The following is a 15,614-nucleotide window of genomic DNA, read 5'->3' as shown; positions in this document are numbered from 1 at the left end:
TCAAAAGAAACAGACTACCTACCTATATGACTTCCCAAATGGATTATTTCCTACAGTGGACCTCTTCAGGGGTCTTCTATTCACGCCCCCTCCCAAATAAAGCACTTGACCTGACGAGGTTTTTATGGAGTTGCTTTGTATATAAAGACCCTCTCTGCGGCAAGTCAGCCAGACAGCCTTCTGCCATCGCATTGGAGACACGTTTGGAGACTTGTTTTAAGCAGCATGAAATTGGTGAGTATAAAGATCTAGTATATTGAAATTGGCTTCAGAGTAACTACATGCGTAATATTGATAGCGAAATTTCATCGTTTAAGGAGTCCTCTTTCCCCATTGGCCTTTTTTAAAGCAAGTAGGTAGTAGGCTGTAGGTAGTAGGTAGTAGATAGTAAGTAGTAGGTAGTAGGTTGAAGATAAGTCTTCCTTTTTTCATCGTTTAAGGAGTCCTCTTTCCACATTGGTATTTTTTAAAGCAAGTAGGTAGTAGGCAGTAGGTAGTAGGTAGTAGGTAGTAGGTAGTAGGTAGTAGGTAGTGAGTAGTAGGTAGTAGGTTGAAGATAAGTCGTCCTTTTTTCATCGTTTAAGGAGTCCTCTTTCCACATTGCTATTGCTTTAAGCAAGTAGGTAGTAGGTAGTAAGTAGTAGGTAGTGGGTAGTAGGTAGTAGGTTGAAGAAAAGTTTTTTTTTTCAAGAAGGTTAACTCTTCAAGATTGATGAATATTATGTGGAGAATAAATGAACGTAAAAGCATGATTGAAATCTATCTCATTCTTACATTGATGATAAATATTCTCAAGGGGATATAAAGGGTTATTTACTATTGGTGAGGATTATCAATTTAAAGTTTTAAAGGTCACTCATGAATGGCAGAAGCAAGGGACAGTGTCAATATTCTAGTAGGACAATCCCTTAGAAACTGGCCATATATACAGAGGATCAACGCCCAAGTCCTCTCTTCAACCAAGCTAGGACCAGGGAGGCCCAGGCAATGAATGCTTATGACGCAGCAAGCTGATATACAGGCTCACCCAAATCCTATATCCCCAGATCACAAGGATGGACAGATTGTAGACATTACAAGAAACTATCGAACTTGAGGGGATCTCGAACCACAGTATAACATAATGCCAGGAAGGGACGTTGTCAATATTCTAATGAGAATAGTATAGTCTTTATTTTTCTTACTTTGTGAATGTAACAGGTAACCATATCAGAGATTTTCTAGATTCGATGTGGATGCTTCCCACTCTTTTCAGTAGTCCATCACACCAGCGTAAATATAACTGATTTCTTTTGAACTGGGTGAACTAGAATGAAATTATTCTCTTTTGTGGAAACCAGATTAATAACTATAGTCAATTTCTTTTAATGAGGCGCATATGGACCGACTTGCAGCGGTGCCCTTTTAGCTCGGAAAAGTTTTCTGATCGCTGATTGGTTAGAATGATCTTGTCCAACCAATCAGCGATCAGTAGACTTTTCCGAGCTAAAAGGGCACCGCTGCGAGTCGTTGCAAATCTGCCTCGCTAAATGAAATTGACTTTAGGGGGCGTGGCTTGGAAGTTTAGATGGGAAGCGAGGTTCGTGCTGTAGTCTTTCTGGCGTTCAAACTGTGCACGGTAAAGTTTATTTGCATAGCCATGGGCGCTTTTTCTTCTTCTTTGTCTGCATCTTTTCCCACTTTTACGTGGGGTCGATGTTCTGGCTAGCGTTCTCCACCTACCTCTGTCCCACACTTCATCACCGGTTAATCCCGTTGTTCGAAGGTCATCCTTGATACAGTCCATCCACCTTCGTTTTGGTTCCCCTATCCTTCTCGTTCCCCGTACCTCCATTTCCATCACTCCTCCCAATATACTGTTCATCTCTTCTCATGATATGACCATACCACCTCAGTCTACTTTCTGAGCGCAAATGCAAAAATTACATTGATAATTCATTTATTGTTTTTATTATTAAGTATAAGTACAAAAGAATCTAAAAACTTTTCAAAATATTAACTACAACTGAGATTTGGCTTAAGCGAGAATTATACTAGGTTGGATTGCTGTGAGCGATCAGACAAAAATCTCCCACCATCACCAATCCGCACTGGCCACGGTGGTGATGAACACTGGCCAAACCCCAGACATGAATTGACATATCTGAGACTTTTGTCCTGCAGTTGACTAGAAGCGGATGCATTTGTTGTTGAGAAAACTTGTGATATTTTTTTTGTACAGAAGAAAAGAATTAAAACGACAGATGTTAAATCACTGAAATCAAAAAGGTTTTCAGTAGGCTGTACTAATAAGACATATTGATTTTGTAAATTTTAATAGTAAATAGAACTATGGCCATTACTACTCAAATATTGTTCCTATTCATAATACAAAATTTTCTAAATCATGAAAATAATACTTTATCAATGACACCTAAGATGTTGATGTTAAGTATCGCTCACGGCTTGACAGATTTCTTGGGCATCATCAGAGCCTACTGTTCCTGTGAAATATATATCGGAGTTTTAGGCGTGGTGAAGGGATTAGTTTATCCCGCTGAACAATCACAAGCCACTGCCTGGTTCCACCTGGTTCTAGGTTGGGCGAAGAGGGAGCGTAGATTGATCATGGAAGTCGTTCGTTCAATAGAATAAATGTGTAACAACAAAGACACCTGTATCTTTCCTCTGCCACTCAAGAGATACTTTTAAATTTCTAATAGTAGTTTACGATTGAATGATATAATGTTTCAGTAATGTCTATGATCTTTAATAACAAACATATGTATACTATTCTAGTTACGACTATATCAATTCAATAATGGCACAATCAAAACTTTTCCATTAAAGCTATTTGTCATTCCATGCACTTTATCTTACCATCTATTTACTGTTGTCATGAATTATTTCATTCATTAACGAATTCAAAGCTACAGCTTAAAGTATTTTGGATTAACTGTTCATTATTTCTTTTGTAGTTTATCTATTCATTTGTTCCCATTCTTCGCTGGGCTAGTTTTCCCTGTTGGAGCCTTTGGGCTTATAGCATCTTGCTTTTCCAACTACGGTTGTAGGTTAGCTAATAATAATAATAATAATAATAATAATAATAATAATAATGATAATAACAATAATAATAGAAATAATAATAATAATAATAATAATAATAACTCTTATATATTCTATCTTCGTCAATTTTAGAACCTTTTCATAATATTCGCGATATTCGTTTCACCATTTCTTAAAACATTATCAAATTCCTTTCAGATTTCTCTCGCCCTCTCCTTGTTGGTGGCCCTCGCCGCCTTCATAGGATCGATCAACGCAATGCCCGAGCCTTACGCCTTGGCTGATCCTGAAGCCTTCGCAGATCCTGAAGCCTTTGCTGATCCTGGTACCTCGTACTACAGGAAGCACGCCTACCGCCAGCGCTATCCATACTATCGTGGCTGGTAAACAATTCTATGAGACCCAAGAATGGATGGATATTGAACACCTTGATGGGACCCTGCTTCCAGGAATCCTCAACTGAACCAGCACACGGAAGATGATTGATCAAGCTACTTGAATTGGGATTCTTTTTTAGATTGTTTTTACTCTATTTTTGTATTTTTTCCGAAATAAAAGTAAATTGAAAAGGGTGTATTTTAGTTTTTGTTATATGAGACGAAGCCCTTTTTGAGAGATAAGGAGCCATGTTGATGGTTTTCAATCTACATAGAAATGGCTAATATTTACCAGTCTACCTGACCCGTCAAAAATGACATCTAAATATTTAGATAGATATGCACACACGCGCACACACACAGATTTAACCCTTCCCATCCCCTCCCTTATTCTTAATTACAATTTGCTGATTCGGCAATTTGTAGGAGAGTGTAGTTTCCGAGTGTCCATCTCGGGGTATTCACTCTCGGGGTGTCCATCTTGGGTGGAGAGGGGACTTGGGTGCTGATCATATGTATATATGGTCAGTCCCTGAGGCATTGTCCTGCTTAGAGCAATGTCATTGTCCCTTCCCTCTGCCATTCATGAGCGACCTTTAAACCTTTAATGTTAATAAAAATAAAATTATAGGAAATATAAGGGATAGAAAAATAGATTATGAGGTAAAGATCTATAAAAATATAGATTTAAAACTTATCTATAAAACTTATATTTCTTTAAAAAGTTAAACTCTTGAAAACAGAAATTGCCAGAGTCCGATAAAGGTTCAATAATATTTTCTTCACCAAAATAGGAGAGACCCCAGTAGTTTTACTATGAAGTAAATTGTTTAAGAGGTTGGACAGCAGAATGGAAGAAAGAGAGGACATAGGCGAGGTAAAAGACTATGAAGTGGGTGCACAAACCTTTCATTAATGCCTACAGTTCACCGCCGGAGGAAATCTATAAGCACCATCAAAAAATGGCGGTAGAGGCTGATCCAGAATAACAAGTAATAATCATAAGAAACAACCACTGAACATGTAATAATAATAATAATAATAATAATAATAATAATAATAATAATAATGGTTAAGGCAGGTAGCTCGGACTTTGTAGAAGTCTGTGGCGCGGGTTCAAATCCTCAGCCCGCCAGTCAGAGAGTCCGACACTTTGCTATCCGTGTTGACACCTCAGGATTGTGTATGTAATCGACGGATAGGTTTACTTAAAAAACAAATAGGTGTTACAGACTAATAAACACACAATCAAAGCTACTCCAACACCTTCTACAAACATAACAGACACCTCTCACACGTCTCGAAGTGTCGACCTAACCGCGCCAGGACTCCTCGCTGCTGGGAAGAAGGACGCTGATGACTGGTACAACGCGTGAAACAGCCGATCGGGGCTACGGTCTGTCCTAAAGGCAAAGTAAAGTCCTTCGAAAAGAAGGCAACTTTGCTTACCCCATACAAAATGGAAAAAAAAAACACTTTAATATAATAATAATAATAATAATAATAATAATAATAATAATAATAATAATAGTAAGGATAATAATAATAATAGTAAGGATAATAATGATAATAATAACAATAATAATAATAATAATAATAATAAAAATTATAATAATCCCTCATTCACTCTTCTTCCTTATGTCTAAAAACATGATTTGCAATAACTCTTCAGTTCCACTGTCACTAATCTTTATCTCTGCATTTCATTTAAAATGCCATTCTGATCATTCTCTTTTCTAATCCCCAAAAATGTACTGGATATGTACATTCATACACACATATATACCTAAACATGTACAGTATGTTTATGGTCTTTCTATCCCGTCTATACCTGCAAACCTTCTTAGCTCGTCAATCCACCGTCTGCTCTTTCTTCTCTTGCTTCTTTTGCAATCTCTAGGAACCCACTCTGTCATTTTTCTTGTCCATCTGTTGTCTGTTATTCTCCTTATATGTCCTGCCCATGTCCATTTCTTTTTCTTACATGTTTGAATATCTTCTACTTTAGTTAGCTCTCATAGCCATGTTGCTCTTTTTCTCTCTCTTAGTGTTATTCCCTTCATTATTCTCTCCAAAGCTCTTTGAGTTGTAACTAGCTTATATTCTAAGATTTAAGCAAGGCTCCAAGTTTCTGATGCTTAAGTTAATACTTGTAAAAGCATCTCATTAAATAATTTCATTTTTAGAGAAAGTGGCATTTTACATTTCATAATCTCATTTTGTTTACCAAATACTCTCTATCTCATGTTTATCCTTCTTTTAATTTCGGTCTCATTTCCTGGGGAAACACTTACTGTCTGTCCTAAGTACGTATATTCATTACCAATCTTTAGTGATTTATCTATTACCCTTATTTGTTATCTCTATGCATTTTCATGGAACCTTATCTTATCCTTACTTATATTCATTTTCAGTCCTACATTTCTGCTTTGTCTATTCAAATATACAGACACATGCATACACACAATTACTCACACACACACATAAACACACACACACCTATATATATATTCATATATATACATATATATACATATATATGTATATATATACATATATATGTATATATATATATATATATATATATATATATATATATATATATATATATATATATATATATATATATATATTGCACACACAATCCTATGCACACCTGTATATATATATATATATATATATATATATATATATATATATATATGTATATATATACATACATATATATATATATATATATATATATATATATATATATATATATATATATATATATATATATACAAATGCGTAAAACTGAATGCCAATGGGACTGAATTTTATGGCTAAATAATTTTGAACATCCTAACAGTCGACGAAAAAACTATTAGTCTGAATTTAGTCTTAGATAGCATAGGAATAGGCAACATGTAAGGTGGTGTCAAGTTAACGATAAAAACAGTGGGGCAGACCCAATAATTGACACCGGTATTGTGTGCTTATTTCATATCTTGGAATTCGAAAAGTACAGGCAGAATGTACCTGTAGCTTCTACCAAGCTGATCTTGTAGTGGCTTGGTGGTAGCGTCCTTACCTGGTGATTGCCAGATAGGGGTTCGAGTCCCACTGAAACTCGTTAGTTCCTTTGGTCGTGACAACCTCACCATCCTTGTGAGCTAAGGATTAGGGTTTGAGAGAGCCTATAAGATCTATCTGCTGAGTCATCAGAAGTCATCGCCTGGCCCTCCTTGGTCCTAGCTTGGGTGGAGATGGGTCTTAGGCGCTATTCATATGTAATATGATCAGTCTATAGGGCATTGTCCTGCTTGATAGGGCAATGTCACTGTCCCCTGCCTCTGCTATTCATGAGTGGCCTTTAAAGCCTTTAAATACTTCAGGCGACTGTAATGTAGGTAAAGCATTTAGATAAGCGAGAAATTAAAGAGTATTTTGCTAAATATCATTAATATTGCCAGATATTTTTATTTATCTTAATAGTATAGCTTAAGTTATATTTATGCAAAAATAATTCTACATCAATTTTAATTATTATTATTCTTCTTATCAAAAGGTATACGTAATTCTCTGGAGCAATGGTTTGGCAAGTAACTAAAAGCAAAACCGGTCAATCAGGGTCCCCCCAAAAAAAGCCAAACTTCCGAACAATCTTTCCTAAATTGCATTTTTTTTACTTTTCTCCATCTTGGTCCTTCAAGGTATTATGAGCCTTACGTCAGCCGGCTCCATCAACATATAAAGAGACCTGTTTTCAGACCAGTGCATCAGACAGCTCTTGCTTGCAGACTGGAAGAAGACACGACGAATTCCTCCAAGCACAACATGAAGTTTGTAAGTATAGTCTATCTGGCAGGGAGCTTTCGTGATTTTCGCTTAAGAAATGCTATATTGAAGGCTATGAGGAGGCCTTTGTGGAGTCTGAGAGTCTTTGTGGAGTCTCAGAGTCTTCGTGGATTCTCAAAGTCTTTGTAGAGTCTCAGGGTCTTTGTGGAGTCTCAGAGTCTTTGTGGATTCTCAAAGTCTTTGTGGAGTCTCAGAGTCTTTGTGGAGTCTCCGGGTCTTTGTGGAGTCTTAGAATATTTGTGGAGTCTCAGAGTCTTCGTGGAGTCAAAAGGATTAGAGTCTTGCTCTATTTCTCATTTTAGAGTTATTTGTTCAGAATATGGAACTTGGAGAGGTGGAAAATCACCAGTACTTAATGCTATCTTAAACTCCCCTCAGTACTCAACTTATATATACGGTCTGATATTAAAATTTATTAGAATTATCATATAATGAAATGAAAATTAATACTATTAAAGTTAGTTGTTTTAACATACTGCAATTTATTATTAAAGATATTTTTATTAAACAAACAAATAGAAATTCAGAGTTTCTATTAAGAAAAAAAAAATATCACAAGAAAATTAGCTTAACATCAGCCTAGGAAAATAATTTTATTAAGACTCATGTGAAAACTAAATTTTGAATTTATATTTCCAAGTACTGTTAACTTATGATAAAGTTATGGTAATTTATTAATTATGTATATATTAGAGGCCATAGGAGATTACAACTGTGATATTTCGTTTTCCTGATAGTTAATATTTTTACATTTGTGACTACAATTTACCAACACTTATTTCAATTTTTTCAAATATCATACATTCCATGACGCCATAGGCGTTCTGAAAATGTACTAAGTATATCATGCTGAACTATATCACGATAAATATCATATCAACTTCCAAAATTAGGTAAACTTTACATTAAATAGTAAGCATTGTATCATAGTTCCTCTCAGATTCTAAGGTATTCGGTTGTCCGTGGCACCAGCCACCCGTTGAGATACTACCGCTTTGGAGTTATGGGGTCCTTTGACTGAACAGACAATACTACATTGGATCCTTCTCTCTGGTTACAGATCACTTTCCCTTTGCCTACACATACACCGAATAGTCTGGCCCATTCTTTACAAATTTTCCTCTTCCCTCATATACCTGACAACACTGCGATTACTACACAATTCTTCTTCACCTAAGGAGTTAATTACTACACTGTAATTGTTCAGTGGCGACTTTCCTCTTGGTAAGGGTAAAAGAGACTCTTTAGCCATGGTAAGCAGCTCTTCTAGGAGAAGGTCACTCCAAAATCATACCATTGTTCTTTAGTCTTGGGTAGTGCCATAGCCTCTGTACCATGGTCTTGCACTGTCTTGGGTTAGAGTTCTCAAGCTTGAGAGTACACTCAGGCACAATATTCTATCTAATTTTTCTAACGCTTTTTTGGTTGAAGTCTTTATAGTTTATATAGGAAATTTTATTTTAATGTTGTCACTGATTTTTTTCCATTTTTCCATGTTTCTTTTCCTCACTGGGCTATTTTTCCTATTGGCCCCTGGGCTTATAGCATCGTGCATTTCCAACTAGGGTTATTGCTTTGCAATTAATAATAATAATAATAATAATAATAGTAATAATAATAATAATAATAATAATAATAATAATAATAATAATAATATGTTCAAGATTTCCACTTACCATTTTCTTGTCTCTATTGAAATTACCTTTCCATATTTTTCAGTCAAAATTGATATTAATTTTCCTATCTATCATTTCCAGATTTCACTGGCTCTGACCTTAATGGTGGTCTTGGCTGCCCTCCTGGGTACTTCTACGGCAATGCCCGACCCGTATGCCCTAGCTGACCCTGAGGCGTATGCTGACCCTAACCCAGTGGCTGACCCTCTTCCAAGGCCCGGGGGCCGCTACCGCCCGGCCTATTACCGCAGACCTATTCCCCGCTATCGGCTTCACTAGCAACGAAAAATTCATTTTTAATGTAACTCTGGATTATCTTTAAACTCTATTGAATTTGTGAGAGGGTTTCAAATTACAATCGATGTAATTTCTCGAAATAAATATTGATCAATTATTGAGTATTCTATTTTATACTTGTTTACGAGACAAATATTTCGATAGATATGTACACACACGCAGCCCTTTCTCATCATGTTTTGACTACTCCCTCTTCCCCGTGCCCAGAGAACGGAGTACTACCAAAAAATATGTATATATATACATATATATATATATATATATATATATATATATATATATATATATATATATATATATATATATATACATATATATTAGTTAACCAAACATTCAATTGGGCTCCACAAGGGACTAGAAGAGTTGGAAGGCCCCGGCCTGTATAGCTGAGGACTATGAAGCGTGAAGTAGGAGATGATGACAAAAGGAGTACTGATTTAAAAGCTCAAGATAGAGACCCCTTTGAGTCAATAGGCGTTGGAGGAGATGATGACGATGATATATAGTATATATTCACACAAACAAACACACACACATATACATTTATATATTTATATATATTTATATATATACATACATATATATATATATATATATATATATATATATATATATATATATATATATATATATATATATATATATATATATATATAAACACACACGCGATCACAGTATTATGGCTCAGAGGAGCTAACTAAAGTAGAGGATATTCTAACAATATGTAAGAATAAGAAACGGACATGGTCAGGACATGTTATGAGAATGACAGACAATAGATGGACATTAAGAATAACAAAATAAGTCCATATATATTGTAAAAGAAGCAGGGGAAGGAAGAGAAGCCAATGGATTGACGAACTAAGAAAGTTTGCTGGTGTGGACTGAAATATAAAGACCATAAAATAGATTATTAAACAGACAGGAGTCGAAGAACATGTCTGAGGCCTTTGTCCTGCAGTGGACTAGTTACGGCTGATAATGATGATGATGTATCAGAAGAATAAATTACATAATAAATACATATTTTAACTACTGTAATTGAATTAGAAATTCCCTGATGTAATTTATCGTCGAAGAAATTGAAATGAATCAAGTAAAGGATTGATAAATAGTTTAACCTTTTACGTTTTTGAAATAATAAATTCTTCCTAATTAACATACCTAAGGATGAGACATCGAAAATGTAATTAAGATTACCAATAGAAAATAAAGCTAAGGCTTCAACTTTCACAGGAAAAACAAAAGCGAGTCAAAAAGTTGGTTGGTTATATAAACGTTTGAAATGTGGTGTAATAATATCCAGGTCGCTTACTTCCAGAGCATTCCTATTTCCTAGTTGATGTAACTGGGTGCTTAGTCATGCTGACTACCACAACAGGGATGCACTTGACCTTGACAGCAAAAGGCTATTGACTCTTCCAGTTGCAATGTTGCATCAGCCACTTAGTACTATGATTTCTCAAAGGAGTTCTCAAAGGCTGATGACTTTTCCTATTATATTGTTGCATCAGATACCTAGCACTATTATTATTATTATTATTATTATTATTATTATTATTATTATAATTATTATTATTATTATTATTATTATCATTATTTGCTAAGCTTCAGCCCTAGTTGGAAAAACACGATTCTATAAGCCCAGGGGCCCCAACAGGGAAAATAGCCCAGTGAGGAAAGGTGACAGGTAAACAGAATGTTTCATGGACAGTAACAACATTAAAATAAACATTTCCTCTATAAACTATAAAAACTTTAACAAAACGAGATTATGATAAATTAGATAGAATAGTGTGCCCGAGTGTACTCTCAAGCAAGAGAACTCTAACCCAAGACAGTGGAAGACCATGGTACAGAGGCTATGGCACTACCCAAGACTAGAGAACAATGGTTTGATTTTGGAGTGTCCTTCTCCTTGAAGAGTTGCTTACCATAGCTAAAGAGTCTCTTCTACCCTTACCAAGAGGAAAGTAGCCACTGAACAATTACAGTGCAGTAGTTAACCCCTTAAGTGAAGAAGAATTGTTTGGTAATCTCGGTGTTGTTAGGTGTATAAGGACAGAGGTGAATATGTAAAGAATAGGCCAGACTACTCGATGTATGTGTAGGTAAAGGGAAAGTGAACCGTAACCAGAGAGAAGGATCCAATGTAGTACTGTGTGGCCAGTCAAAGGACCCCATAAATTTCTAGTGGTAGTATTTCAACGGGAGGCTGTTGCCCTGGCCAACCTACTGCCTAAAAGGCTATTGACTTTTCATGTTATATTGTCGCATCATCCATCTAGTACTCTAAGTTCTATAACTCGTTTCCCACCAGTGATAGTTATCGAAGAATCTTCAGGCTTCAGGATTGTCTCTTCGCTTATCGTTCCATATTATGATATCTGGAATTCTTTGCAGGTGTATATCTCTGGTCAAGAAGTAACAGGTTGAAATAAGTCTCTTTTTGTGGTTTATTTATGAAAGGTCTATTTTACTGTTGTTACTCTTCTTAAAATATATTATTTTAATTGTTCATTACATCAAAATCCGTCGAGTAGCTTTCACGTAGTCCTGTCCACAGACAGACACACAGACGTACAGACAAATAAATAAATAGATAAATACATTTATAAACCGACTCGATTTTATAACCTTAGCGGAGGTAATAATAATAATAATAATAATAATAATAATAATAATACGAATATTATTATTATTATTATTATTATTATTATTATTATTATTATTATTATTATTATTATTATTATTATTAGTCGTAGTAGTAGTAGTAGTAGTAGTAGAAGTAGTATTATTAGTATTATTATAATCATCGATGACAACAACAACAACAACAACAACAATAATAATAATAATAATAATAATAATAATAATAATAATAACACCTCATCTGATTCATAAGTAAGACTAGATCAATCAGCCAATTTCAGTATAACTTAAAAGCAAATGTTCAAGGAGTCATCACATATATTAAACATATCATTTTCAAAGAAAGTAAATCTTACCCAAAACATCTGCGAGTTGTTTATATAATTAGGAGTCAAGTGTCTTGATTTTGATTAGTAAAATCACTGATGAATGATTAATTAAAAAACAAATGATAAGATTTGTAAATATTTTCGATGTATTTGACCACAGATGCTATCTTTGTGGTGGCCGATGTGGTAACGTCCCTGACTTGTAATCGCTAGTCAGTCTTGGGTTCGAATCCAGCTCAAACTAGTTAGGTTTTTGGTCACTGCAACTTCATCATCCTTGTGAGCTAAGTATGGGCGTATTTAGGGGAACCTATAGATCTATCTGCTGAGTCATCAGCAGCCACTGCCTGGCTCTCCTTGGACCTTGGGTGGGGAGGGGGCTTAGGTGCTGATCATATGTAATATGGTCAATCTCTAGGGCATTTTCCTGCTTGATATGCCAGTGTTATTGTCCCTTACCTCTGCCATTCATAAGTGACATTTAAAGCCTTTAAATACTTCCAGCGATTGTAATGTAGGTAAAGCCTTGAAATAAGCAAGAAATAAAAGAGTATTTACTAAATATCATTCATATTGCCAGAGATTTTGATTTATCTTAATAAAATAGCTAGTGATATTTATTCAATATAACTAAATATTCATTTTAATTATTATTATACTTCTTATCAAAAGGTATACGTAATTCTCAGGAGCAATGATATGGTAACTAAAAGCAAAACCGGTCAATCAAGGTCCCCCCCAAAAAAGTCAAACTCCCGCACAATCTTTCCTAAATTGCTTTTTTTTCTTTTTTTCATTTTTTTCGATCTGGGTCTTTCAGGGTAATATGAGCCTTACGTCAGCCGGCTCCATCAACATATAAAGAGACCTGTTTTCAGACCAGTGCATCAGACAGCTCTTGCTTGCAGATTGGAAGAAGACACGACGAATTCCTCCAAGCACAACATGAAGTTTGTAAGTATAGTCTATCTGGCAGGGAGCTTTCGTGATTTTCGCTTAAGAAATGCTATATTGAAGGCTCTGAGAAGGTCTTTGTGAAGCGTCAGAGTCTTTGTGGAGTCTCAGAGTCTTTGTGGAGTCTCAGAGTCTTAGTGGAGTCAAGATAATTAGAGTCTTGCTCTATTTCTCATTTTAGAGTTATTTGTTTAGAGTATTGGAACTTGGAGAGGTGAAAAATTGGCCGTATTTAAGATTGTCTTGAACTCCCCTCAGTACTCAACTTATGTCTGATATTATAATTTATGAAAATTATCATATAATAAAATAAGCTTTAATACTACTGAAGTTGCTTTAACATACTGAAATTTACTGTTAAAGATACTTTTATTAACAAAAATTAAAATTTAGTTTCTTTTAAGAAAACATTTTCACAAGAAAATTAGCTCAACATCAGCTGAGGAAAAACTTTTTTGTAAGACTTCTATGAAAACTAAATTTTGAATTTATATTTCTAAGTACTGTTAACTTATGATAAAGTTATGGTAATTTATTAATTATGTAGATACCAGAGACCATATGAGATTAAAACTATGATATTTTGGTTTCATATTAGATGCTATTTTTACTTTTGTGAGTAAAATTTACCAATATCGATACCACTTGTAGTTTTTGCGATTTCTTTAAATTTCATAACCTTGATGACGCCATACTCGTTCTGAACATGTACTAAGTATATTATGATGAATCATATCACGATAACTATCATATCAACTACCAGAATTAAGTAAACTTTACATTAAATAGTCCTCATACACCTGACAACACTGTGATTACTAAACAATTCTTCTTCACCCAAGGAGTTAACTACTACACTATAATTGTTCACTGGCTACTTTCCTCTTGGTAAGGGTAGAAGAGACTCTTTAGCTATGGTAAGCAGCTCATCTAGAAGGTCACTCCAAAATCATACCATTGTTCTTTAGTCTCGTGTAGTACCATTGCCTCTGTACCATGGTCTTCCACTGTCTTGGGTTAGAGTTCTCTTGCTTGAGAGTACACTCGGACACAATATTCTATCTAATTTTTCTTCCTCTCTTTTTGGTTGAAGTTTTCATAGTATATATAGAAAATTTTATTTTAATGTTGTCACTGATTTTTTTTTTTTCATTTTTCCATGTTTCTTTTCCTCACTGGGCTATTTTTCCTGTTGGCCCCTGGGCTTATAGCATCGTGCATTTCCAACTAGGGTTATTGCTTTGCAATTGATAATAATAATAATAATAATAATATTAATAATATATTCAAGATTTCCACTTATCATTTTCTGGTCTCTATTGAAATTACCTTTCCATATTTTTCAGTCAAAATTGATATTAATTTTCCAATCTATCATTTCCAGATTTCACTGGCTCTGACCCTAATGGTGGTTCTGGCTGCCCTCCTGGGTACTTCTACGGCAATGCCCGACCCGTATGCCCTAGCTGACCCTGAGGCGTATGCTGACCCTAACCCAGTGGCTGACCCTCTTCCAAGGCCCGGGGGCCGCTACCGCCCGGCCTATTACCGCAGACCTATTCCCCGCTATCGGCTTCACTAGCAACGAAAAATTCATTTTTAATGTAACTCTGGATTATCTTTAAACTCTATTGAATTTGTGAGAGGGTTTCAAATTACAATCGATGTAATTTCTCGAAATAAATATTGATCAATTATTGAGTATTCTATTTTATACTTGTTTACGAGACAAATATTTCGATAGATATGTACACACACGCAGCCCTTTCTCATCATGTTTTGACTACTCCCTCTTCCCCGTGCCCAGAGAACGGAGTACTACCAAATAATATGTATATATATATATATATATATATATATACATATATATATATACATATATATATATATTAGTTAACCAAACATTCAATTGGGCTCCACAAGGGACTAGAAGAGTTGGAAGGCCCAGGCCTGCATAGCTGAGGACTATGAAGCGTGAATTAGGAGATGATAACAAAAGGAGTACTGATTTAAAAGCTCAAGATAGAGACGCCTGACGAAATCTAACCGAGGCCCTTTGAGTCAAAAGGCGTTAGAGGAGATGATTACGATGATATATAGTATATATTCACACAAACAAACACACACACACACACACATATATATATAAACACACACACGCGATCACAGTATCATGGCTCAGAGGAGCTAACTAAAGTAGAGGATATTCTAACAACATGTAAGAATAAGAAATGGACATGATCAGGACATGTTATGAGAATGACAGACAATAGATGGACATTAAGAATAACAAAATGAGTCCATAGATATTGTAAAAGAAGCAGGGGAAGGAAGAGAAGACGAAGGATTGACGAACTAAGAAAGTTTGCTGGTGTGGACTGAAATGGAAAGCCATAAAATAGATTATTAAACAGACAGGAGTCGAAAAACATGTCTGAGGC

General features: G+C 35.1%; 2 long non-coding RNA genes across 2 annotated transcripts; both read left to right on the top strand.

Annotated features, from left to right (window-relative positions):
- The first annotated feature begins 7,125 nt into the window (after positions 1-7,125).
- Positions 7,126-9,335, top strand: LOC137624871 (uncharacterized). The gene is made up of 2 exons (XR_011040769.1): positions 7,126-7,253; positions 9,023-9,335. It is a non-coding gene; the product is annotated as an uncharacterized lncRNA (long non-coding RNA).
- Positions 9,336-13,039: 3,704 nt separating this feature from the next.
- Positions 13,040-14,870, top strand: LOC137624870 (uncharacterized). Its single transcript, XR_011040768.1, has 2 exons — positions 13,040-13,173; positions 14,558-14,870. It is a non-coding gene; the product is annotated as an uncharacterized lncRNA (long non-coding RNA).
- The last annotated feature ends 744 nt before the right edge of the window (positions 14,871-15,614 follow it).

The sequence above is a fragment of the Palaemon carinicauda genome, chromosome 31 (assembly GCF_036898095.1).
Source record: "Palaemon carinicauda isolate YSFRI2023 chromosome 31, ASM3689809v2, whole genome shotgun sequence".
NCBI lineage: Eukaryota > Metazoa > Arthropoda > Malacostraca > Decapoda > Palaemonidae > Palaemon > Palaemon carinicauda.
The sequence above is the reverse complement of the archived record's forward strand: the minus strand, read 5'-3'. Positions and strand labels throughout refer to the sequence as shown.